Consider the following 26,067-nt stretch of genomic DNA (forward strand, 5'->3'; position numbering starts at 1 on the left):
ATGGCTCACGGGCCCAGCCGCTCCGCGGCCCGTGGGATCCTCTTGGACCGGGGCACGAACCCGCGCCCCCTGCATCGGCAGGCGGACTCTCAACCACTGCGCCACCAGGGAGGCCCGCAACTAGATTTTTAACCAGAGTTTTCTGCAGGTCATTCTGGCAAAATGGCATTAACATTGATGGTATCTCATCTGATCCATTCCTGATCGCCAAGCCTATGTAGCATATCCTCACAGGATTTGAAAAAAGAGATCAGAAAGCTGCTGATAGAGTCTATTTCTGATTCTTCACTAAATCTTTCCAAGTCATTAGTCTAAGACAGGCTTAGAGACAGTAAGCCAACAACTCTGAATGCTGTTTACTTAACTTCTGAAGCACACACACAGAAAGACATACACACAATTATAAACTACTTAGTATAGTTTCAGTGCTTTGTACTGATAAGACAGAGAGACAAAATTTCTGTACCAGCCTGTACTAGGGAAGCCTACACACAGCCCAAACTTTTTTTAAATTGACAACACAGAGCTAAAACTGAATCCTGTCACTGAATCCTGTCACTTAGCCTAAAGTCATTCTTGCTGCTGACAAAGCAGAAAAGAAGTTCAATGACAGCATCTCTTCTAGGAGGCACTGAAGATATGGTGGCACCTGGGCTTCAAGTACCAGGACAAACTGAAGCTGTTCAGTAACATGTAGTTTAAACACGAGGCACATGGTAAAAACCAACCAACCAACCAACCAACCAGAGAGTACATGTGGCTGAATTTTAAAAACAATCTTCCCACCTCTGGTTTCTAAAGCCTCTGTTTCCCAGCCTTGTTGCCAGTTTCTGGTGTGGCCTGCAGAGATATTTATGCATATACTGCCATATATGATTAACTATGGACCTATACTTATTTGTTCATTTATTTATTTGGTTGTGCCAGGTATTAGTTGCAGCAGGTGGGCTCCTTAGTTGCAGCTCGCCGGCTCCTTAGTTGTGGCATGCGAACTCTTAGTTGCGGCATGCATGTGTGATCTAGTTCCCTGACCAGGGATCGAACCCGGGCCCCCTGTATTGGGAGTCCAGAGTCTTATCCACTCCGCCACCAAGGAAGTCCCGGACCTATACCTTTTATATACATTTATATAAATGGTGATACACGTTGCCACTTAACAGCATATCTTAGAGATCATCAACATCATTTGGGAAGCACATTTCATACCAAATGCTAAAGATCATCAACAGCAACGTTCTGGAACAGATCCAGAAAACCAACCATGTTTATTCCAACAGAATTTCTCTGTGTTGGGATGACTGAAAGACCCAGCAAAGGCAGCAAAGAAAAGCAGACAGAAGAAAAACCGTTCATCAGTAAAGTCCGTCCGTCACCATCAGGTCCAACAGGCCTGGGAGTGGTCAGCAACAACAGACCCCTCAAGCAGGCAGGGTCTCAAATGACAATAGGCTGGGCAACGGGGACTGCCTTTACATACCCAAAAAGAATGTGAAAGTACATTATGCGCTCCAGTCTGCATGCTGCCCGGAAAGGGCTCCCACACCAGAGCAATTAACATCAGGAGGGTCTTCAACAAATCTGAAGGCCAGAAACAAACACTGTAACACTTTTTAATGTAAAAATTAAATTGTGTTAATTACGTCTCTACACATAACCCAGGTGTTATGGCAAGAGGCGCTTGGTACATCTGAAGGCTTGGCACTGTCTGCCAGTGCCAGTCTCCCTATCAGGGGTTACGTGCAGATAGATACCACAGAACGGCAGGATGTTTGAGGTGTTCTAGGCTGATCTCACAGTCTGAGGTTCTGCCGTGTGACAGTACCCTATTCCAGGGGTCAGGGTACAATAACTCTTTGCTCCTGAAACAGTACTTCCTAAAACATTTTCAAGTATTCTACTGAATTCATTCAATAAATATTTATTAAGCATCTGCTATGCACAGTAGGGCTTATTTAAGACACGAGGGATACGGCAGTCAATAAAATGATGTTCCTGTTGTCATGCAGCTTAACACTCTTGTGAAACTGAGAAACAAGCGAACAAATACAGGACAAGTAGTGGGAAGTACTAGGGAAAAAATACCGTAGGGTAAGAGGGACAGAGAGTAACAGGGTAGGGGACAGTATTGCTCTTTAACACGGACAGAGAAAGTCTCCTGGATAAAGTGACATTTGATCAGACGTGAAGGAGTGAGCCACAAAGCAGAGAGGGCCTTACCTTCTGGGTACCTTCTTGGGCAGGTAACCAGAGCGCCAGGGAGCCCCTCCTCTCCTAACAAGGGTTCCCAGCTATGCAGTGTGAAGGAAGGGGCATAGGCTCCTTCTAGCTCAGCCGAGCGAGAGGAGAGGCCTTTGAGAGCGCATGCAGCTCGCACGCCTTCCATGCAGTTTCTGGATAGTTTCCATCACAGATGAGAGTTTTATGTTGAATTTTAAGTTGACCACAAATATTTAACTTCCCTGGACCACAAATGCAGCATCTTCTCTGTGGTTTAGCTGGCACCAAGTACATATTTACGAATCTCTGTATGTCTGTCTGTTATTTAAATTTCTTATAGAAGTGCCAAGGTCTTTAGTTGTGAGTTATCCCTTCCCATTCCGTATAAGTGGGTCTGAACCCCGATCAGGCCTAATTTTTGGAGAAAGGAGGTATCTTCACAATTGAAGCTTAGGGTCTTCCTAGTTAAATTTCTTATTGCTTCTTTCTTCAAAAAATATTACTGAGGGGTCTATTCCAGGTTCTTGTATTTGAGTTACAACGTAAAAATTTTTAAATTACTGTTTTTTCCACAAGAGGATAAAAAATAAAATAAAACTTAGAAAACCTACATACTTTAGCTACATTACAAGGAAAAACGAACAAGAAAAGCTACGCGTAAAGAGCCCCAAACTTCTAAATGTGTGCTCTTATTTACTTACCAATTCCTGGGAGTTACAAGCAGCACTAGAGTTACAGAGAATATAGGAAACAGTCCCTGCTCCCCAGCTGGGTCTGCAACAAGCTGGCTTGGGAAAGGGCTCTGGCTCCACAAGAGCACAAAATTCTGGGTCATTCCGAATCCCAGGGTCAGTTTCTCTTGTCCAACTGGCAAGAAAAGCCATGAGGCATTTTTATTAAATAAAGGCATACAAGCAGATCGTCTGAAACTCCTGAGTTTCGAAACAATCTCTCCTACCTCATTCTGGGTATCTGTCATTGTCTTCATCTTCTGCAGTGCAGCTTACTGGGCCTTTGGGCTATGGTTCTACTCATATTCAGGCTTCAGGGGGTGGGGAGATACCAACCTGCAGAGCTGAGATCCAACACAGAAAGACCAACGCTCACCTTCATAAAATGAATAGACTTTCAAAGTATTCAACGTGGAAGCCTAGAAACTCATTTAAAGGGGGAATTCCCTGGCGGTCCAGTGGTTTGGACTCCGTGCTTCCACAGCAGCGGGTATGGGTTTGATCCCTGGTCAGGGAACTAAGATTCCGCATGCCACACGGTGCGGCGAAAAAAAAAAAAAAAAAAAAGGAAAAGAAACTCATTTTTAAAAAACTATTTTTTTTTCTTGGAGTGAAATTGCTTTACAATGTTGTGTTAGTTTCTACCACACAGTGAAGTGAATCAGCCATATGCACAGACACATCCCCTCCCTCTTAGACCTCCTCCCACTCCCCATCCTACCCAACCAGGCCGTAACAGAGCACCAAGCTGAGTTCCCTGTGCTATACAGCAGCTTCCCAACAGCTATCTATTTTACACATGGTAGTGTATTTATGTCAAACCTAATCTCCCAATTCACCCCACCCTCCCCTTCCCGCCCTGTGTCCACACGTCTGTTCTCTACGTCTGCCTCTCTATTCCTGCCCTGCAAATAGGTTCATCTGTACCATTCTTCTAGATTTCCACATATATGCGTTAATATATGATATCTGTTTTTCTCTTTCTGACTTACTTCACTCTGTATGACAGACTCTAGGTCCATCCACATCTCTATAAATGACCCAATTTCATTTATTTTTATGGCTGAGTAATATTCCATTATATATATGTACCACATCTTCTTTATCCATTCATCTGTCAATGGACATTTAGGTTGTTTCCATGTCCCGGCTATTGTAAATAGTGCTACAATGAACACTGGGGTACATGTTTCTTTTTGAATTATGGTTTTCTCAGGGTATATGCCCAGTAGTGGGAATGCTGGGTCATATAGTAGTTCTGTTTTTAGTTTAGTTTTTTTTTTTTTTTTTCTGCAGTCCACGGGCCTCTCACTGTTGTGGCCTCTCCCGTTGCGGAGCACAGGCTCCGGATGCGCAGGCTCAGCGGCCATGGCTCACAGGCCCAGCTGCTCCACGGCATGTGGGATCTTCCCGGACTGGGGCACGAACCCGTGTTCCCTGCATCGGCAGGCGGACTCTCAACCACTGCGCCACCAGGGAAGTCCTGTTTTTAGTTTTTTAAGAAACCTCCATACTAGCACTAACTTGTAATTAGAATGGCTTTAAGTACATGCATCTAGTTATTTTGTCTACCCTTCCAGTTTTCCACTGAAATGACTGAAAAAAAAAAAAAGAAAAGAAAGAAAGAAAGTATATATCAGTACTAGGCAACCACATACCAGAAACTATGAGGAATTTTCTACAAGACAAACTGCAGATGGGACTGGAATGAGAAAAGAACAACTGATGTTCAACCCTTTGCCTGCTTGATAGGTTCATAGATGAGACTTCAGCAGCCATACCCCACTGATGCCCTTTCCTTGGAGCAACTAGGCCAAGAGCCAAGGTGGGTTCTGACACACTTAGAAGGGCACAACTGAATCCCACCAGGGTATCAGAAGAAACTTACAGGCTGCTGGCTTACAATTGGTGTGGATGGCCGCATGAGGCAGGAGGAAGACAGAGTTGAGTCTGGCTTCTTAAACAGGCAAGAACCCCAGAATGAGAACACTAAGTTTCTCTATTACAGCAAACAGAGGGTTTAGCTCCTTGCCACGACTATCTCTAGCTCTAGTTTCCTTTCTACACTCCTCTAGGAGTATTTAACGCCCGCAGTGTAAATTACATGTTCCTCTTTTCCTTTTATCTGCACCTGAAAATCTTAACAGACATCCATCTGAGATCTCAATATGAACAAGTATAGACTGCCTAAAAAAAGGATGGAAAAAAAAATCACCTAACGTGCGAAAAGGTATTAAATTAAACAGCAGGATACCAATCTCAGGAATAAGTATCCCTCTAGAACAGTCATTGTGAAAACTTTGGAAACTTTCAATTTCATACGCAACAGTAATGGCACAAGGACAGATAAATAAGATCATTGGAACAGAACAGAAAGTCTACAAATACACCCAAACATATATAATCGCTTGACGTATGACAAGCCACCACTGCAGGTCAGTGGGGAAAACTGATCTTTCAATAAATGGTGCTCAATTTATGGGATATCTGTACGGAAAAAAATTAACCTTGTCTCTACCTCATGCCAAAAACAAAAATTAATTCGAGATGGACTACACACCTAAATGTGAAAGGTAAAATAATACAACTTCTAGAAGAAAAAAACAGAAGAATATCTTCATGATCTTGTAGGCAAATAGTTCTTAAATAGGACACAAAAAGCACTAATCATTAAAGAAAAAAATTGATAAATTTGACTTCATTAAAATTAAGAACTTGTGTTTATCAAAAGACACCATTAAAAGTAAAAACATGGGGGCTTCCCTGGTGGTGCGGTGGTTAGGAATCCGCCTGCCAATACAGGGGACACGGGTTTGGGCCCTGGTCCGGGAGGATCCCACATGCCGCAGAGCAACTAAGCCCGTGTGCCACAACTACTGAGCCCACGTGCCACAACTACTGAAGCCTGTGCCCCCAGAGCCTGTGCTCCGCAACAGGAAAAGGCACTGCAGTGAGAAGTCCGCACACCACAACAAAGAGTAGCCCCCACTCGCCACAACTAGAGAAAGCCCGTGCGCAGCAATGAAGACCCAATGCAGCCTAAATAAATAAATAAATAAAATTAAAAAAAAAAAAAGTGAAAACATGAGCCAAGGCAGAGATTTTTTTTTGTTTTGTTTTGTGGTATGCGGGCCTCTCACTGTTGTGGCCTCTGCCATTGCGGAGCACAGGCTCCAGACGCGCAGGCTCAGCAGCCATGGCTCACGGGCCCAGCTGCTCCACGGCATGTGGGATCCTCCCGGACTGGGGCACAAACCCGCGTCCCCTGCATCGGCAGGCGGACTCTCAACCACTGCGCCACCAGGGAAGCCCGAGAGATGGTATTTTTAACACATAAATGTATATCCAACACAGTACTTATATATAAAGAATATTTTTAAAATTATTCTATAAATTAATAAGAAAAAGACAAGCCATCGAAAGGAGAACGGGCACAAGTCAGGAACAGGCACTCCACAGAAGAGGATATCCAAGTGACCAAAAGCAGAAGAAAAGGTACTCAACATCATTATTCTCCAGGGAAATGAAAATCAAAATCACAATGAGATCCTTCTGCACACCCACCAGAATGGCTAAAATGAAATCCAAAACCAAAATCAAAACCAAGAGTTGGCAAAGGAAAGATGTGGAACAACTGAAGTTCTCATATACTGCAGACGGTCATGTATATTGGTACAACCACCTTGGAAATCTGCTTGGCATTGTCTACTGAAGTTAAACATACATCTACCTTACGACCTAACAATCCCATTCCTAGGTATATATCAAAGAGAAATAGAGCATATGTCCACCAAAAGACATACATAAAAATGTCCATGGCTGCTTTATTCATAGTAGCCAAGACTGGTAAAAGAAACAAATTTTCATCAATAGTAGAAGTAGTAAACTGTGGTGTACTTATACAACAAAATACTACACAGCAATAATGAGGAATGAACTACTCTTACATGTAATAACATGAATAAATCTCTCATAGATTGTGTTGAACAAAAGAAACAAAGGGGGGGACTTCACTGGTGGTCCACCGGCTAGGACTCCAAGCTCCCAATGCTGGGGGCCCAGGTTTGATCCCTGTCAGGGAACTAGATCCTGCATGTCACAACTAAAGATTCTGCACGCTGCAATTAAGGGTCCCGTGTGCCACAACAAACACCTGGTGCACCCAAATAAATAAATAAATATTTTAAAAACAAACAAACAGACAAACAAAGGGTATGTACTATATGATTCCATTTATGTACAGTTCAAAAACAGGCAAAACTAATGGATAGTGAATGAGATCAGAATAACTGTTACCTGTGTAACGGAGAGTATTAATGAGAGGGGGCATAAAGGAGCCTGCTGGGATCTGAGAAATATTCTGTATCTTGAGCTGGGTGGCAGTTAGCATGTCTTTTTTTTTTTCTTTGCAGGATATTTCTTTAATTCAGATCATGCAATTTTGGAAATAGGTATAAGTCATATTCAACAATATCTTTTATTAATAATACAGATGAACATTTTTTTAAACATCTTTATTGGAGTATAATTGCTTTACAATGTTGTGTTAGTTTCTGCTGTATAACAAAGTGAATCAGCTATACGTATACATATAACCATATGTAAAAATATACTGAGCTCAAACTTAAAAGTAGTGCATATTACTTAATGAGGGTTAAACCTCAATAAAAAAGTAAAAAACAAAAACACACACAAAAAACACACAGAGTAAACTGCATTTCAATCTAGATTTTGGCAGTCATATTAGAAAATGATCAGGAAAAAATACAGGTAAGGCTATAAGCAGCAGTTAAATATAGTAATAGAAAACCAAATTAGTGAAACGAATGACTTCGTTGAGCCTCTTCTACAATACAAAAGAAAATATAGAGATGAAAATAATGGTGGGGGGAGTAAAGACGGGAAAATAGAACCCTAATCTTTAAAAGCTATTCCAGAAAGATCAAGACTGACAGGAGAAGAGCAATTATTTTAAAAAATGAGAAAGGAAAGGGGGGGAAAAAAAAGGAAAAGTAAACTTTCCTGAGTGAATAAGGCCTGAATATTCAAAGGACATGCTAAGAAACTTAACAACAGGAGACCAACACCTTCATTAGAGCTGGCAAAAAAGGTGGGTTTTGGGGGCTTTGTTTTATTTTTTTTTTTTAAATGAATCTGAAACTTCACTTGTATTCAATGGGAAAGAGTTCTGTGATCAATTATTAATGCCTGTCTTTGGCAGAGAATGAAAGCATATTTATCAGACATTTGCCATCCTTGACCCAGACATACCCTGGTTCAGTCTTTAGTTTCCAAGGACAATGAGAAAAAATAATCCTGTAAGCATTAAAACAAACAAAAAAACAAACAAACAACAAAAACCCCACACAAATCTGATTGGCCTCAGACTTCTGTGCCCCCAAACTGCCCCATTCATGTAGAAGGGCAAAAGACAGACATTCTCAGATAAACTAAGACTTAGAAACATAATAAACATTTTTCTTTCAGAAAAAATACTACTTAAATATGTATCCCAGTATAACAAGATATTAGAAAAAAATTGAGACCACTGTTAAAAAAAAATCAAGAACATCTTCAACAAATAAAAGGCATTTAGAAAAAAAGAGAGGTGCACACCAGTCAGAATGGCCATCATCAAAAAATCTACAAATAATAAATGCTGGAGATGGTGTAGAGAAAAGGGTATCCTCTTGCACTGTTGGCGGGAATGTAAATTGATGCAGCCACTATGGAGCACAGTATGGAGGTTCCTTAAAAAACTAAAAATAGAACTACCATATGACCCAGCAATCCCACTACTGGGTATATATCCTGAGAAAACCATAATTCAAAAAGAGTCATGTACCACAATGTTCATTGCAGCACTATTTACAATAGCCAGGACATGGAAGCAACCTAAGGGTCCATCAAAAGATGAATGGATAAAGAAGATGTGGCACATATATACAATGGAATATTACTCAGCCATAAGAAGAAACGAAATTGAGTTATTTGTAGTGAGGTGGACGGACCTAGAGTCTGTCATACAGAGTGAAGTAAGTCAGAGATAGAAAAACAAATACTGTATGCTAACATATATACATGGAATCTAAAAAAAAAAAGGGTTCTGAAGAACCTAGGGGCAGGACAGGAATAAAAACGCAGATGTAGAGAATGGACTTGAGGACACAGCGGGTGGAGGGGGAGGGTAAGCTGAGATGAAGTGAGAGAGTGGCATGGACATATATACACTATCAAATGTAAAACAGATATCTAGTGGGAAGCAGCCGAACAGCACAGGAAGATCAGCTCGGTGCTTTGTGACCACCTAGAGGGGTGGGCTAGGGAGGGTGGGAGGGAGATGCAAGAGGGAGGGGATATGGGGATATAGGTATATGTATAGCTGATTCACTTTGTTATACAGCAGCAACTAACACAACAATGTAAAGCAATTATACCTCAATAAACATGTTAAAAAAATAAATAAAAATTTAAAAAGGGAGGTGGGAGAACTGTTATACATGAAAAGACCCTTAAAAGACATGTCAACCGGGCTTCCCTGGTGGCGCAGTGGTTGAGAATCCGCCTGCCGATGCAGGGGACACGGGTTCGTGCCCCGGTCCGGGAAGATCCCACATGCCGCGGAGCGGCTGGGCCCATGAGCCATGGCCGCTGGGCCTGCGCATCCGGAGCCTGTGCTCTGCAGCGGGAGAGGCCACAACAGTGAGAGGCCCGCGTACCGCAAAAAAAAAAAAAAAAAAAAAAAAAAAAGACATACCAACCAAACACAAAGTATGAAGTTTGCTTAGATTTTAATTCTGACAAACCCATTGTGAAATGATATTTTGGAGATAATCTGAAGAATCTGAAAACAGACTATATGATATTAACAAATTATTAATTTTGTTATGTATAATAATGTTATGTTATGCTAGAAAGAAAGCCTTACAAGTTAGACATATTTACTGAGTATTTTCAGTTATAATGAATGGAAGTTGATTTAAAACCTCCAAGAACAAAAATCTGGCAGGGGGACAAAGAGAATGATTGAAAAAATATTGGCAAAATGTTGACAACTGTTTAATTTACGTGGTGATTCATTAAACTATTCTCTTTACTTTTCTTGTAGTCTGAAAATTTCAACGGTAAAAGGTAAAAACAAAAAAACCCCAAACAACAAAAACTAACCAAACAAAACCCAGGAACATAGTAGATAAATTGTATTAAAAAACAAATGGCAGGGCTTCCCTGGTGGTGCAGTGGTTGGGAGTCCGCCTGCCGACGCAGGGGACGCGGGTTCGTGCCCCGGTCCGGGAGGATCCCACATGCCGCGGAGCGGCTGGGCCCATGAGCCATGGCCGCTGGGCCTGCGCGTCCAGAGCCTGTGCTTTGCAACGGGAGAGGCCACAGTGGTGAGAGGCCCACATACCGCAAAAAAAAAAAAAAAAAACAAAAAACAAATGGCATAAAGCAAAAAGAGTAAAAGATACTTAATTCTATAAAAGTGATGTTAATAGGATTCTTAAACAGTGCAAATGTCAAAAAGTACTCTTCAGAGAAAAGATACATAATGTACACACAATGTACACACACTGTAAAAACATTTAATGATAACAGAGTTGAGAGTATACAGTGGTTAATCTGGACCTGCAGCATGTGTTTGAATTACTGGATATATGACCTTAGTTAAAAACCTGAACTTTTTGCGTCTCATTTTTCTTCATCTATAAAATGGGGATAATGACAGTACTTACACAGGTAGAGTTGTTGGGAAGATTAAATCCTGGCACATTGTAAACCTTCAATAAATAGCTACTATTATCTAAAATCTCACTGATACCTATACTAACTAGGAAATGGAGAAGTGGTAAGAAAAGGAGGAAGCAGGAAGTCCTACATTTACACACGGGGGTGCGTGGCGGAAACTGCTACTTGTTTCCCATTATCTGCTCTCCTTCTCTTCCCCTGTAATAAAACTCTTGATTTTTAGCTGTGCATATGGTCTACCTAGAATAAAAATATTTCCCAGTCTACACTGCAGCTAGGTTTGGCCACGTGACTCAGTTCTGGCCCATAGAATATAGGCAGTAATATGCATGAACTCCCAGGAAAGGCCCTTAAAAGAAAAAGACATCTCTTTTTTTTTTTAACTGCCTTCCTTCTTTAACTGTTTCTACTTCGCACAGGCTTGCATACAGATAAGCTGGCTGGCATTCCAATAGCCATCTTAGACTATGAGGGGTCCTTGGAAATGAAAACCATGTATAGCAGAGCAACAAAATAGAAAGAAACTTGGTCCATGACACCACGGAGCGCCAAACCAGAAAACCTCTGGTTTTGAGAGGGAAATGTATTTCTATCTTATTTAAGTTACTGTTATTTGGGGATTTTCTGCATCTTACAGCTGAACATAATCCTAACTAAAATGAGAGACAGTTCTATCCTATTTAATTGTTCTACTTGATAAGTAGAGAAAAAGAACTTAAGGTATTTTATTTTAAAAATCAGAGATAAACAAGTGGAATTAAAATGCCATGAGCATAGTGGTGTTGGTTGCACAACACTATGAATGTTCTAAATGCCACTGAATTCTTCACTTTAAATGGTTAATTTTTATGTTATATAAATTCATATAATTTCATCTCAATAAATTAAATCTTTAAAAATACCCCAAAGTAGGGCTTCCTTGGTGGCGCAGTGGTTGAGAGTCCACCTGCCGATGCAGGGGACACGGGTTCGTGCCCCGGTCAGGGAAGATCCCACATGCCACGGAGTGGCTGGGCCCGTGGGCCATGGCTGCTGAGCCTGCGCGTCCAGAGCCTGTGCGCCGCAACGGGAGAGGCCACAACAGTGAGAGGCCCGCGTACCGCAAAAAAACAAAACAACCCCAAAAAACCCCAAAGTAGAAATTAGTAACAAAAGTTTAAGAAATCCAACTATAAAAACAAAACTCCCAAATAACTTTAGAATCAAAGAGAAAAAATCAAAATGACAATTAAAGACTACTTAGAAAATGGTCATTAGAACAGTACACATCTCAATGAATTAGAATGTGGCCAAAGTATTAGTAATCTCATATTCAAAGCCATAAAGCTTTTAAGTAAACTAATAAGAAACAAATGAACACAGAAGATCCAACACAAGTAGGAAAACAAAACAAGTCTAAGAAAAATAAGAGGAAGAAAATAAAGATACAAATAAAAATTAATGAATTAGAAGACAATAAACATAAGCTAGTTTTTAAAAACTAAGAAACACATACTGCTAACAAATTTAAGAAAAAAATCAAAGAACACAGAAATTAAATTAGAAATGGAAAGCGGATTTATAACAAATCCTTAATTTTTAATTAGTGAAGAGATATCAAAAATGTGAAGGGACTTCCCTGGTCGTCCAGTGGTTAAGAATCCACCTTCCAACGCAGGGAACATGGGTTCGATCCCTGGTCGGGGAACTAAAATCCCACATGCTGCGGGGCAACTAAGCCCACATGTTGCAACAAAGAGGCCACACGCTGCAATGAAAGATCCTGCGCGCTGCAACTAAGAGCCGACGCAGCCCCCAAAATAAATAAGTAAATAAATAAAAATATTTTTTAAAATGTGAAGATTTTAGAGAAATGGATGATTTTCTGGATAATGTCGTCAACAAAATTGACACAAGAAGTGATAAAAATGTTCCATATCCTCATTGTGGTGATATTTACACTACTGTATACTTTTGTCAAAACTCATCTAACTGAACACTTAAAATTGTTGAACTATTTATTATATGTATTTATGTTATATCTCAATAATCCTGCCTAAAAATTTGATGCAAGAACTAAGAAATCTTAAAAAACACATAACAAAGGAAGAAACAGAAACAGGAAGAGTCAAAGGTTTTCTTTCCAAAACTATTAGAGGTTGAGATGCCTTTATAGGTAAGTTCCTTCAGTTCATTTACCTATTCAGCCAATAATATTTGTTAACGGTATGGGGCGGGATCCATTCTCCAGGCACTGTTCTAAACACTGGGGAGTAATACAGTAAATAAAATCACAGTTTTTACATTCTAGTGGGGGACAATAAATAGGCAAAGCAAAAACAAAACAAAAACCAATTGTCAGGTAGGTGATGGTAAGTGTTAAGGAGAAAAATAAAGTCCAGTGAGGGGACAGAGAGTGCCTGGGGTAGACTGTTCATTTCTATAGATTACTGGTAAAGAACTTTCTGATAAGGTTGGCTCATGAACAGGAATCTGAAGGACATTAGGAAGTAAACTATGCGGGGGGGGGTAACAGCAGAACAGAAGTGCAAAGGCCCAGAGGCATGAGTTGTTTGGCATGATTAAAGAATGAGCAGGCCAGTTTGACCAGTGAAGAATAAGTGAATAGGAGAGTGGCAGGAGATGAGGTCAGAAAGGATGTAAGCCTTGGTAAGGGCTTGATATCTTTTATGAGTGAGATAGGAATCCTCTGAAGGGGCTTGGCAGTGGTGTTAACCAATCCAGCTTACCTCTTAAAAGATCACACTGGCTGCTGTGTTGAGACTACACTGAAGGGGGACAACGATCACAACATGCCTATAGTAATAGTTTAAGCAAGAGAAGGTAACATTTTGGATAAGGGTGGTACTACTAGAAATGGTTAAATGGCTGGATTCTGTACAGATTACAAAGGTAGAGTGAAAGGACGACTGCTGAGAGGCTGAAGGTAGAGTATGAGAGAGAGAGTCAAGAACGACTCTTTAAGTAATACACACTATATACTTGCCAGGTCACAGAAAAAGAAAAGCTGCTTCCCATTTCTTTGTATGAAGTCAGTACACCCAAGTACTCCAACACTCAAAGAAAAAACAGCAGAGACAGAAAAGAGAGGCCAGGCCCAACACGGAAATGGATGTAAATATCCTAGGTAAAACCACAGCAAATCAAACGTAGCAGACCATTAAAATATAACCCAAGGGCTTCCCTGGTGGCGCAGTGGTTGAGAGTCCACCTGCTGATGCAGGGGACACGGGTTCGTGCTCCGGTCCGGGAAGATCCCACATGCCACGGAGCGGCTGGGCCCATGAGCCATGGCCACTGAGCCTGCGCGTCCGGAGCCTGTGCTCCGCAACGGGAGAGGCCACAACAGTGAGAGGCCCGCATGCAGCAAAAATAAATAAATAAATAAATAAAAATAATATATATATATATATAACCCAAATAGTGTTCATCCCAGTAAGAAAATGACAAGTCAAGTTTAGAAAACATTAATTTAACACATCACATATAAAGAAGATGTGAAAAAAACTATAAGAAACACAAATACATGGAGGCTAAACAGTGCACTACTAAATACCCAACAGATCACTGAAGAAATCAAAGAAGAAATGAAAAAATACCTAGAAACAAATGACAATAAAAACACAATGACCCAAAACCTATGGGACGCAGCAAAAGCAGTTCTAAGAGGGAAGTTTATAGCAATTCAATCTCACCTCAAGAAACAAGAAAAATCTCAAATAAACAATCAAACCCTACACCTAAAGCAACTAGAGAGAGAAAAACAAGGAAAACCCAAAGTCAGTAGAAGGAAAGAAATCATAAAGATCAGAGCAGAAATAAATAAAATAGAAATGAAGAAAACAATAGCAAAGATAAATAAAACGAAAAGCTGGTTCTTTGAGAAGATAAACAAAATTGATAAATCCTTAGCTAGACTCATCAAGAACAAAAGGGAGATGACGCACAGAAATAAAATTAGAAGTGAAAAAGGAGAAATCACAACTGACACTGCAGAAATACAAAGGATTATAAGAGACTACTACAAACAACTATATGCCAATAAAATGGACAACCACGAAGAAATGGACAAATTCTTGGAAAGGTACAATTTTCCAAGACTGAACCAGGAAGAATTAGAAAATATAAACAGACCTATCACAAGTAATGAAATTGAAACCATAATTAAAAATCTTCCACAAACAGAAGTCCAGGACCAGATGGCTTCACAGGCTAATTCTGTCAAATATTTAGAGAACAGCTAATATCGATCCTTCTCAAACTATTCCAAAAAATTGCAGAGGGAGGAACACTCCCAAATTCATTGTATGGAGACACCATCACCCTGATACCAAACCCAGAAAAAGATATCACAAAAAAAGAAAATTATAGACCGATATCACTGATGAACATAGATGCAAAAGTAATGAACAAAATACTAGCAAACAGAATCCAACAGCACATTAAAAAGATCATACACAGGGACTTCCCTGGTGATGTAGTGGTTAAGAATCCGCCTGCCAATGCAGGGGACAGGGGTTCGAGCCCTGGTCTGGGAAGATCCCACATGCCGCGGAGCAACTAAGCCTGTGTGCCACAGCTACTGAGCCTGCGCTCTAGAGCCTGCAAGCCACAACTACTGAGCCCACATGCCACAACTATGAAGCTGCACACCCAGAGCCCGTGCTCTGCAACAAGAGAAATGACTGCAATGAGAAGCCCACACACCACAACAAAGAGTAGCCCCTGCTCTCCACAACTAGAGAAAGCCTGCGCACAGCAACAAAGACCCAAGGCAGCCAAAAATAAATAAATTTAAAATAAATACATAAATTTATTTTTTAAAAAAAGGATCATATACCATTATCAAGTTTGATTTATCCCAGGGATTCAAGGATTCTTCAATACATGCAAATCAATCAATGTGATACACCACATTAACAAATTAAGGAATAAAAACCACATGATCATCTCAATAGATGCAAAAAAGCTTCTGACAAAATTCAACACCCATTTATGATAAAAGCTCTCCAGAAAATGGGCATAGAGGGAACCTACCTCATAATAAAGGCCATATATGACAAACCCATAGCAAGCATCACACTCAATGGTGAAAAACTGAAAACATTTCCACCAAGATCAGGAACAAGACAAGGATGTCCACTCTTGCCACTATTATTTAACATAGTTTTGGAAGTCCTAGCCACAGCAATCAGAGAAGAAAAAGTAATAAAAGGAATATAAATTGGAAAAGAATAAGTAAAACTGTCACTATTTGTCAATGACATGACACTATACATAGAAAATCCTAAAGATGCCACCAGAAAACTACAAGAACTAATCAATGAATTTGGTAAGGTTGCAGGATATAAAATTAATGCACAGAAATCTCTGGCATTCCTATACATCAACAATGAAAAATCAGAAAGAGAAATTAAGGAAACAATCCCATTTACCACTGCAACAAAAAGAATAAAATACCTAGGGATAAACCTGCCTAAGGAGGTGAAAGACTTGTACTCAGAAAACTATAAAACACTGATGAAAGTAATCAAAGATGACATAAACAGATGGAGAAATACACCATGTTCTTGGATTGGAAGAATCAACATTGTGAAAATGACTATACTACCTGAAGCAATCTACAGATTCAATGCAATTCCTATCAAACTACCAATGGCATCCTTCACAGAATTAGAAGAAAAAAATCTTACAATTCGTATGGAAACACAACAGACCCTGAATAGTCAAAGCAAACTTGAGAAAGAAAAACGGAGTTGGAGGAATCAGGCTCCCTGACTTCAAACTATATCACAAAGCTACAGTAATCAAGACAGTATGGTACTGGCACAAAAACAGAAATACAGATCAGTGGTACAGCACAGAAAGCCCAGAGATAAACCCACGCACATATGGTCACCTAATTTACAACAAAGGAGGCAAGAACATACAATGGAGAAAAGACAGCCTCTTTAATAAGTGGTGCTGGGAAAACTGGACAGCTACATGTAAAAGAATGAAATTAGGTTGGTTCCATGTCCTGACTATTGTAAATAGTGCTGCCATGAATGTTGTGGTGCATGTCTCTTTCTGAATTATGGTTTTCTCAGGGTATATGCCCAGTAGTTGGATTTCTGGGTCATGTGGTAGTTCTACTTTTAGTTTTTTAAGGAACCTCCATACTGTTTTCCATAGTGGTTGTATCAATTTACATTTTCACCAGCAGTGTAGGAAGGTTCCCTTTTCACCACACCCTTTCTAGCATTTATTGTTTCTAGCTTTTTTTGATAATGACCATTCTGATCGGCGTGAGGTGATACCCCATTGTAGTTTTGATTTGCATTTCTCTAATAATTAGTGATGTTGAGCATCTTTTCACGTGCCTCTTTGCCATGTGTATGATGAAATGTCTATTTCATCATAGAAAAAAATGTCTATTTAGGTCTCCTGTCCATTTTTTAACTGGACTGTTTTTTTGATATTGAGCTCCATGAGCTGTTTGTATATTTTGGAGATTAACCCTTTGTCTGTTGTTTCATTTGCAAATATTTTCTCCCATTCTGAGGGCTGTCTTTTTGTCTTGTTTATGGTTTCCTTTGCTGTGCAAAAGCTTTTAAGTTTAATTAAGTTCCACTTGTTTATTTTTGTTTTTATTTCTATTACTCTAGGAGGTGGGTCAAAAAAGATTTTGCTGTGCTTTATGTCAAAGAGTGTTTTTCCTATGTTTTCCTCTACATGTTTTATAGCGTCTGGTCTTACATTTAAGTCTTTAATCCATTTGGAGTTTACTTTTGTGTACGGTGTTAGGTAGTGTTCTAATTTCACTCTTTTACCACAATGTTCATTGCAGCACTATTTACAATGCCAGGACATGGAACCAACCTAAATGTCCATCGATGGATGAATGGATAAAGAAGATGTGGTACATATATACAGTGGAATATTACTCAGCCATAAAAGGAAACAAAACTGAGTTATTTGTAGTGAGGTGGATGGACTCAGAGTCTGTCATACCGAGTGAAGTAAGTCAGAAAGAGAAAAACAAATACCGTATGCTAATACATATATATGGAATCTAACAACAACAAAAAGAAATGGTACTGATGAACCTAGTTGCAGGGCAGGAATAAAGAGAGAGACATAGAGAATGGACTTGAGGACATGGGGTGGGAGGGCAAAGCTGGGGTGAAGTAAGAGTAGCATCAACATACATACACTAGTGAATATAAAATAGTTGGCTGGTGGGAAGCAGCAGCATAGCACAGGGAGATTGGCTCAGTGCTTTGCAATGACCTAGAGGGGTGGGATAGGGAGAGTGGGAGGGAGGCTCAAGATGGAGGGGATGTGGGGACATGTGCATGCATATGGCTCATTTGCTTTGTTGTGCAACAGAAACTAACACAGTATTATGAAGTAATTGTACTCCAATAAAGATCTGTTAAAAATAAGTAAATAAATAAAGAAGATGGGTACATATATATACAATGGAATACTACTCAGCCATAAAAAAGGATGAAATAATACCATTTGCAGCAACATGGATGCAACTAGAGATTATCATACTAAGTTAAGTAAGTCAGAAAGAGAAACACAAGTACCATTTGATATCACTTGTATGTGGAATCTCAAATATGACACAAATGAACCTATTTATAAAATAGAAACAGAATCAGGGACATAGAGAATAGACTGGTGGTTGCCAAGGGGGAGGGAGGTGGGAGAGGGTACGAGTGGTAGTTTGGGATTAGCAAATGCAAACTGGTGTATATAGAATGGATAAACAAAAAGGTCCTACTGTATAGCACACGGAACTATATATAAACCATAATGGAAAAGAATATCAAGAAGAATGTATATATATGTATAACTGAGTCACTGTGCTATATAGCAGTAATTAACACAACACTGTAATTCAACTATACTATACTTCAATAAAAAATAAAAAGAAAGGGAGACTTCCGGGAAGATGGCGGAAGAGTAAGACGCGGAGATCACGTTCCTCCCCACAGATACACCAGAAATACATCTACGCATGGAACAACTCCTACAGAGCATCTACTGAACGCTGGCAGAAGACCTCAGACCTCCCAAAAGGCAAGAAACCCCCCACGTACCTGGGTAGGGCAAAAGAAAAAACTAAACAGAGACAAAAGGATAGGGACGGGTCCTGCACCAGCGGGAGAGAGCTGTGAAGGAGGAAAAGTGTCCACACACTAGGAAGCCCCTTCGCAGGTGGAGGCTTCGGGAGGCGGAGTGGGGGAGCTTGGGAGCCGCGGAGGAGAGCACAGCAACAGGGGTGCGGAGGACAAAGCGGACAGATTCCAGCGCAGAGGATCGGGCCGACCGGAACTCGCCAGCCGAGAGGCTTGTCTGCTCGCCCGCCGGGGCGGGCGGGACTGGGAGCTGAGGCTCCGGCTTTTGTCGGAGCGCCGGGAGAGGACTGAGGTTGGCGGCGTGAACACAGCCTGCAGGGCGTTAGTGCACCGCGGCTGGCCGGGAGAGAGTCCGGGGAGAAGTCTGGAACTGCCGAAGAGGCAAGAGACTTTTACGTCCCTCTTTGTTTCCTGGTGCACGAGGAGAGGGGATTAAGAACGCTGCTTGAGAGAGCTCCAGGGACGGGCGCGAGCCGCGGCTAAAAGTGCGGAGCCCAGAGACAGACATGAGACGCTAGGGCCGCTGCTGCCGCCACCGGGAGGCCTGTGTGCGAACACAGGTCACTAGCCACACGCCCTTCCGGGGAGCCTGTGCAGCCCGCCACTGCCAGGGTCCCGGGATCCAGGGACGGCTCCCCCGGGAGAACGCACAGGCGCGCCTCAGGCTGCAACTTCTCGCCGGCCTCTGCCACCGCAGGCCCGCCCCACACTCCGTGCCCCTCCCTACCCCCGGGCCTGAGTGACCCAGAGCCTCCGAATCAGCGGCTCCTTTAACCCCGTCCTGTCTGAGCAAAGAACAGACGCCCTCCGGCGACCTACACGCACAGGCGGGGCTAAATCCAAAGCTGAGCCCCTGGGAGCTGTGAGAACAAAGAAGAGAAAGGGAAATCTCTCCCAGCAGCCTCAGAAGCAGCGGATTAAAGCTCCACAATCAACTTGATATACCCTGCATCTGTGGAATACCTGAATAGACAACCAATCATCCCAAATTAAGGAGCCCTGTGGACGAAAGGCTCTTGGTGCTGCAGCCAGGAGTCAGTGCTGTGCCTCTGAGGTGGGTGAGCCAACTTCAGGACACTGATCCACAAGAGACCTCCCAGCTGCACATAATATCAAACAGCAAAAATTTCCGAGAGATCTCCATCTCAACGCCAGCACCCAGCTTCACTCAACGACCAGCAAGCTACAGTGCTGGACATCCTATGCCAAACAACTAGCAAGACAGGAACACAACCCCACCCATTAGCAGAGAGGCGGCCCAAAATCATAATAAGTCTACAGACACCCCAAAACACACCACCAGACGTGGACCTGCCCACCAGAAAGACAAGATCTAGCCTCATCCACCAGAACACAGGCACTAGTACCCTCCACCAGGAAGCCTACACAACCCACTGAACCAACCTTAGCCACTGGGGACAGACACAAAAAACAACAGGAACTACGAACCTTCAGCCTGCAAAAAAGGAGACCCCAAACACAGTAAGATAAGCAAAATGAAAAGAGAAAAACACACCGCAGATGAAGGAGCAAGATAAAAACCCATCAGACCTAACAAATGAAGAGGAAATAGGCAGTCTACCTGAAAAAGAATTCAAAATAATGATAGTAAGGTTGACCCGAAATCTTGGAGATAGAATGGACAACAGAATGGACAAAATGCAAGAATCAGTTAACAAGGACCTAGAAGAACTAAAGATGAAACAAGCAACGATGAACAACACAATAAATGAAATTAAAAGTACTCTAGATGGGATCAATAGCAGAATAACTGAGGCAGAAGAACGGATAAGTGACCTGGAAGATAAAATAGTGGAAATAACTACTGCAGAGCAGAATAAAGAAAAAAGAATGAAAAGAACTGAGGACAGTCTCAGAGACCTCTGGGACAACATTAAACGTACCAACATTCGAATTATAGGGGTTCCAGAAGAAGAAGAGAAAAAGAAAGGGACTGAGAAAATATTTGAAGAGATTATAGTTGAAAACTTCCCTAATATGGGAAAGGAAATAGTTAATCAAGTCCAGGAAGCACAGAGAGTCCCATCCAGGATAAATCCAAGGAGAAATACGCCAAGACACATATTAATCAAACTGTCAAAAATTAAATACAAAGAAAACATATTAAAAGCAGCAAGGGAAAAACAACAAATAACACACAAGGGAATCCCCATAAGGTTAACAGCTGATCTTTCAGCAGAAACTCTGCAAGCCAGAAGGGAGTGGCAGGACATATTGAAAGTGTTGAAGGAGAAAAACCTGCAACCAAGATTACTCTACCCAGCAAGGATCTCATTCAGATTTGATGGAGAAATTAAAACCTTTAGAGACAAGCAAAAGCTGAGAGAGTTCAGCACCACCAAACCAGCTCTACAACAACAGCTAAAGGAACTTCTCTAGGCAAGAAACACAAGAGAAGGAAAAGACCTACAATAACAAACCCAAAACAATTAAGAAAATGGGAATGGGAACACACATATCGATAATTACCTTAAATGTAAATGGACTAAATGCTCCCACCAAAAGACACAGATTGGCTGAATGGATACAAAAACAAGACCCATATATTTGCTGTCTACAAGAGACCCGTATGCTAACACATATATATGGAATTTAAGAAAAAAAAATGTCATGAAAAACCTAGGGGTGAAACAGGAATAAAGACACAGACTTACTAGAGAATGGACCTGAGGCTATGGGGAGGGGGGAGGGTAAACGGTGACAAAGCAATAAAGAGGCATGGACATGTATACACTACCAAACGTAAGGTAGATAGCTAGTGGGAAGCAGCCGCATAGCACAGGGAGATCAGCTCGGTGCTGTGTGACCGCCTGGAGGGGTGGGATAGGGAGGGTGGGAGGGAGGGTGACGCAAGCGGGAAGAGATATGGGAACATATGTATATATATAACTGATTCATTTTGTTGTGAAGCTGAAACTAACATACCATTGTAAAGCAATTATGCTCCAATAAAGATGTTTAAAAAAATTAAATAAATAAATAAATAAATAAAAAATAAAAAGAAAGAAAAAACACATCACATAAATTAATGAAAGAAATAAGTGATTGGCTAAAAAAAGAATCAATAAGAGAATTTGATGTGATAGCTGAATATAAATGTTAGCTTTTCCCAAGTACTACATAGAAGGTGGAATGGAAAAAATTCCATTCATTATAGCAAGAAAATCAATGAAAAAACGTGGAGACATAAAAGAACTGATATCCAGAGACTACTTTGACCTAATAAGAAAACTTATAACAATGTAAAATTTTCTTCAAAGATATTTTTATTTCTAAAATTTTTATTTATGTATTTATTATTTATTTACTTTGGATGCGCTGGCTTTTTTAAAAATAAATTTATTTATTTTATTTTTGGCTGCGTTGGGTCTTTGTTGCTGCACGCAGGCTTTCTCTAGTTGCAGTGAGCAGGGGCTACTCTTTGTTGAGGTGCATGGACTTCTCATTGAGGTGGCTTCTCTTGTTGCACAGCACGGGCTCCAGGCGCGCGGGCTTCAGTAGTTGTGGCACGTGGGCTCAGTAACTGTGGCTTGCGGGCTCTAGAGTGCAGGTTCAGTAGTCGTGGTGCATGGGCTTAGCTGCTCCATGGTATGTGGGATCTTCCCGGACCAGGGCTCAAACCCGTGTCCCTTGCATTGGCAGGCAGATTCTTAACCACTGCGCCACTAGGGAAGTCCCTGCATTGGTTTTTAGTTGCGACATGCGGGATCTTCGCTGCAGCATGTGGGATCTTTTTTTAGTTGTGACATGTGGCCTCTTAGTTGTGGCATGAGGGCTTCTTTAGTTGCGGTATGCGGACTAATTGAGGCATGTGAACTCTTAGTTGCGGCATGCATGCGGGATCTAGTTCCCTGACCAGGGATTGAACCCACGCCCCCTGCACTGGGAGCCCAGAGTCTTCCCACTGGACCACCAGCGAAGCCCCCAAAGATATTTTTAAAGTGAATGCAATTCCAATCAAAATACCATGAGGAGTGCTCGTTTTTGGCAGCACATATAGTGAAAACTGGAACAATGGAGAGAAGATTAGCATGACCCCTGCTCAAGGATGATGTGCAAATTTGTAATATGGTCCATATTTTTACTGTATATTTGTAAGTTGCTAAGAGAGTAAATCTCAAAAGTTCTCATCACAAGAAAAAGAAATTTGTAACTGTGTGTGGTAATGGATGTTATCTAGACTTATTGTTGTGATCATTTCACAATATATCCATATATCTAATCATTATATTGTATACCTAAAACTAATATGCTGTATGTTAATTATATCTCAATAAAAAGATACCATGAGGATTTTTTTTGGGGAGGTGGAGTGGGATTTAAAATTATTCTGAAGTTTGCATAAAGCATAACTAGGTGGGCTTCCCTGGTGGCGCAGCGGTTGAGAGTCTGCCTGCCGATGCAGGGGACGCAGGTTCGTGCCCCGGTCCGGGAGGATCCCACATGCCGCGGAGCGGCTGGGCCCGTGAGCCATGGCCGCTGAGCCTGCACGTCTGGAGCCTATGCTCCGCAACGGGAGAGGCCACAACAGTGAGAGGCCCGTGTACCACAAAAAAAAAAAAAAAAAAAAAAGCATAACTAGGTAGAAAAAGCCAAAGGTATATTGCAATAAAATATGTAAAGGAATGTGTGTAAACTCACATCACTAGTATTAAAACACATTACAAAGCTAGAGTAACTAAAACGACAAAGTTATGTTTCAAGAATAGACAAACATAAAACAAAAAAAATTCCTAGAAACACATGCTAGGATGCATCTATATCTATCTATACATATAGATTCTAGTATAGTGTATACATATATCTAGTGTATGATGAAGCTTAACTTTTAGTTAAGTAGAAACAGAATAAACTATTCAATAAATGATGCTATTTTTAAACTATTTTGAAAAAATTAAGTTAGATCTCTATCTCACATCATTCAGCAAAATAAATTCAGATAAAAGTTTTAATAATAATTTTTCAAAAAGTAAAATAATGAGAAGAAAATATGATTATTCATTTGGTTTGACGTTAGGAAGACTTTTTAAAACATAAAAACAAAGTTCATAAAGGGAAAACAGAAGATTTGGCTACACAAAATTTTAAATCATTTACATTTGAGAAAGATCCCATAAATAATGGAAGGTAAGTGACAAATAGTATAAAATACTTTGAATATAAATGATTGAAAAGGGTTCCAACCCTTGTTAGGAAGGCCTTTTCAAAAAAAAAACAGTAAGTGAAAAATATTCCAATACAAAACAGGCAAAGGATATGAGAAGGTAACTCCTTAAGAAGACATAAACATGTCAATGCTCAAAAGTACCTGAGAATTTCTCTTTTAAACATTTTCAAAATCAGTTTATTAATTTTAGTGGTAATTCTCCTTATTTCAAAGATCCATGTTATTTTTGACCTTAAAAAGGAATAACTCAACTTGCTCACTGTATTTATTGTTTACTGGAAAAAATGTTTACTATTCTTGACTCCAAGTGTTATTCTGGCTATTTAAATTAAAAAACAAAAAAACGAACACAACACTGTAAATCAACGATACGCCGATAAAAATTAACATAAAAAAATCAAAGTGAGACTTGAAGTCTGAAGGTTTGCCACCTTTAAGGATATTCAAAAGATTGATTCATGGATTCCAGAAAGCAGAGGTCCCAAAACTCTGGTGGTAGAAATAGCACTAATATACACATGCACAAATTTCTAAATTAGCTGGTGCAGGAGTTCTGCTTCCAATATGACTAAGTAAGTTCCTACTGGATTAAATTTCCTGTGAATAACAATGATAAACTCAGGGTAAAATTATAAAAACAAATACCCAAAGGCACTAGAGAATGAACCAAACTAGGCAGATCTGTGAGGGATACTGACACTCAGAAGAAGGAGCTGGGACAGTTGGTGGCACCATACAGCACAGCTAAAACTCTGCTGAAAAATCCAGTCTTTAATAGCCTGAAGAAACAAAGGACAAAATTCAAGACAATCACAGCTGCTAAAAAACAAGGGAGGAAATCCCATAAAGGGGGTAGCCAGAGAGAGGAAGCCCCATATTCTGTGTATACACAATACTCAAATTCATTGCTGACTTCTGAATCATGCATGTGTAGATTAAATGTAAAAAACAAACAAACAAACAAAACCCAGACAAACGGAATGGATGTTTGACCTACTGCAGTTTGAGTCCAACCAACTGAAAAGCCTGATACACTAAAGCATCAACCCTCTCTGCAGGAATAAAACAAAATCCACATGACATTTACAATTCCAGGATAAAACCCCAAATTACTCAATATACAAAGAACCAGGAAAATGTGAACTACTCTTTTTTTAAAAATTTTTTTATTGAAGTATACTTGATGTATAACTTATAGGTATACAATATAGTGATTCACAATTTTTAATGGTTATACTCCATTTTATAATTATTATAAAATACTGGCTATATTCCCCTTGTTGTACAATATATCCTTGTAGCTTACTTTATACCTAATAGTTTGTACCTCCTACTCTCCTACCCCTATATCGCCCCCCTTCCCTCTCCCCACTGGTAACAATTTGTCTGTTCTCTGTATCTGTGAGTCTGCTGCTTTTTTGTTATATTCACTAGTTTGTTTGTTTTTGTTTTTGGCCATGCCACACGGCATGCAGGATCTTATTTCCCCAACCTGGGATCAAACCTGTGCCCCCTGCAGTGGAAGCCCAGAGTCTTAACCATTAGACTGCCAGGGAAATCCTGTTGTAGTTTTTAGCTTCCACATATAAGTGATGTCATACAGTATTTAATGTGACCTATTCTTTTTTTTTTTTTTTTTTGCGGTACGCGGGCCTCTCACCGCCGTGGCCTCTCCCACCACGGAGCACAGGCTCCGGACGTGCAGGCCCAGCGGCCACGGTCCACAGGCCCAGCCGCTCCGCGGCACGCAGGATCCCCCCAGACCGGGGCACGAACCCGCGCCCCCTGTACTGGCAGGCGGACTCTCAACCACTGCGCCACCAGGGAAGCACAATGTGACCTATTCTTAAGAGAAAAGACAGTAAATGGAGATCACCTCTGAAATGACACAAATGTTAGAATTAACAGCGAGATTATGGAAAAAGTTACTATAATGATTATGGAAAAAGTTACTAAAACTATGGAAAAAGTTACTAATATGGAAAAAGTTACACTGAGAAAAAGGAAAATGACTGAAATAAATGAAAAGATAGGAAATCTCCGCAGAGAAACA

The 26,067-nt window shown here is 40.7% G+C and overlaps 1 protein-coding gene and 1 non-coding gene across 3 annotated transcripts in view; one reads left to right on the forward strand and one right to left on the reverse strand.

Annotated features, from left to right (window-relative positions):
* The window catches only part of SMG6 (SMG6 nonsense mediated mRNA decay factor), a 239,714-nt gene that overhangs the window by 38,044 nt on the left and 175,603 nt on the right, over positions 1 to 26,067 (reverse strand). The window lies entirely within an intron of this gene.
* LOC115856208 (U6 spliceosomal RNA) lies at positions 22,822 to 22,930 on the forward strand. Its single transcript, XR_004040732.1, has one exon. It is a non-coding gene; the product is annotated as a U6 spliceosomal RNA (small nuclear RNA).

This window comes from Globicephala melas, chromosome 20 (genome assembly GCF_963455315.2).
Source record: "Globicephala melas chromosome 20, mGloMel1.2, whole genome shotgun sequence".
In the NCBI taxonomy this organism is placed as follows: domain Eukaryota; kingdom Metazoa; phylum Chordata; class Mammalia; order Artiodactyla; family Delphinidae; genus Globicephala; species Globicephala melas.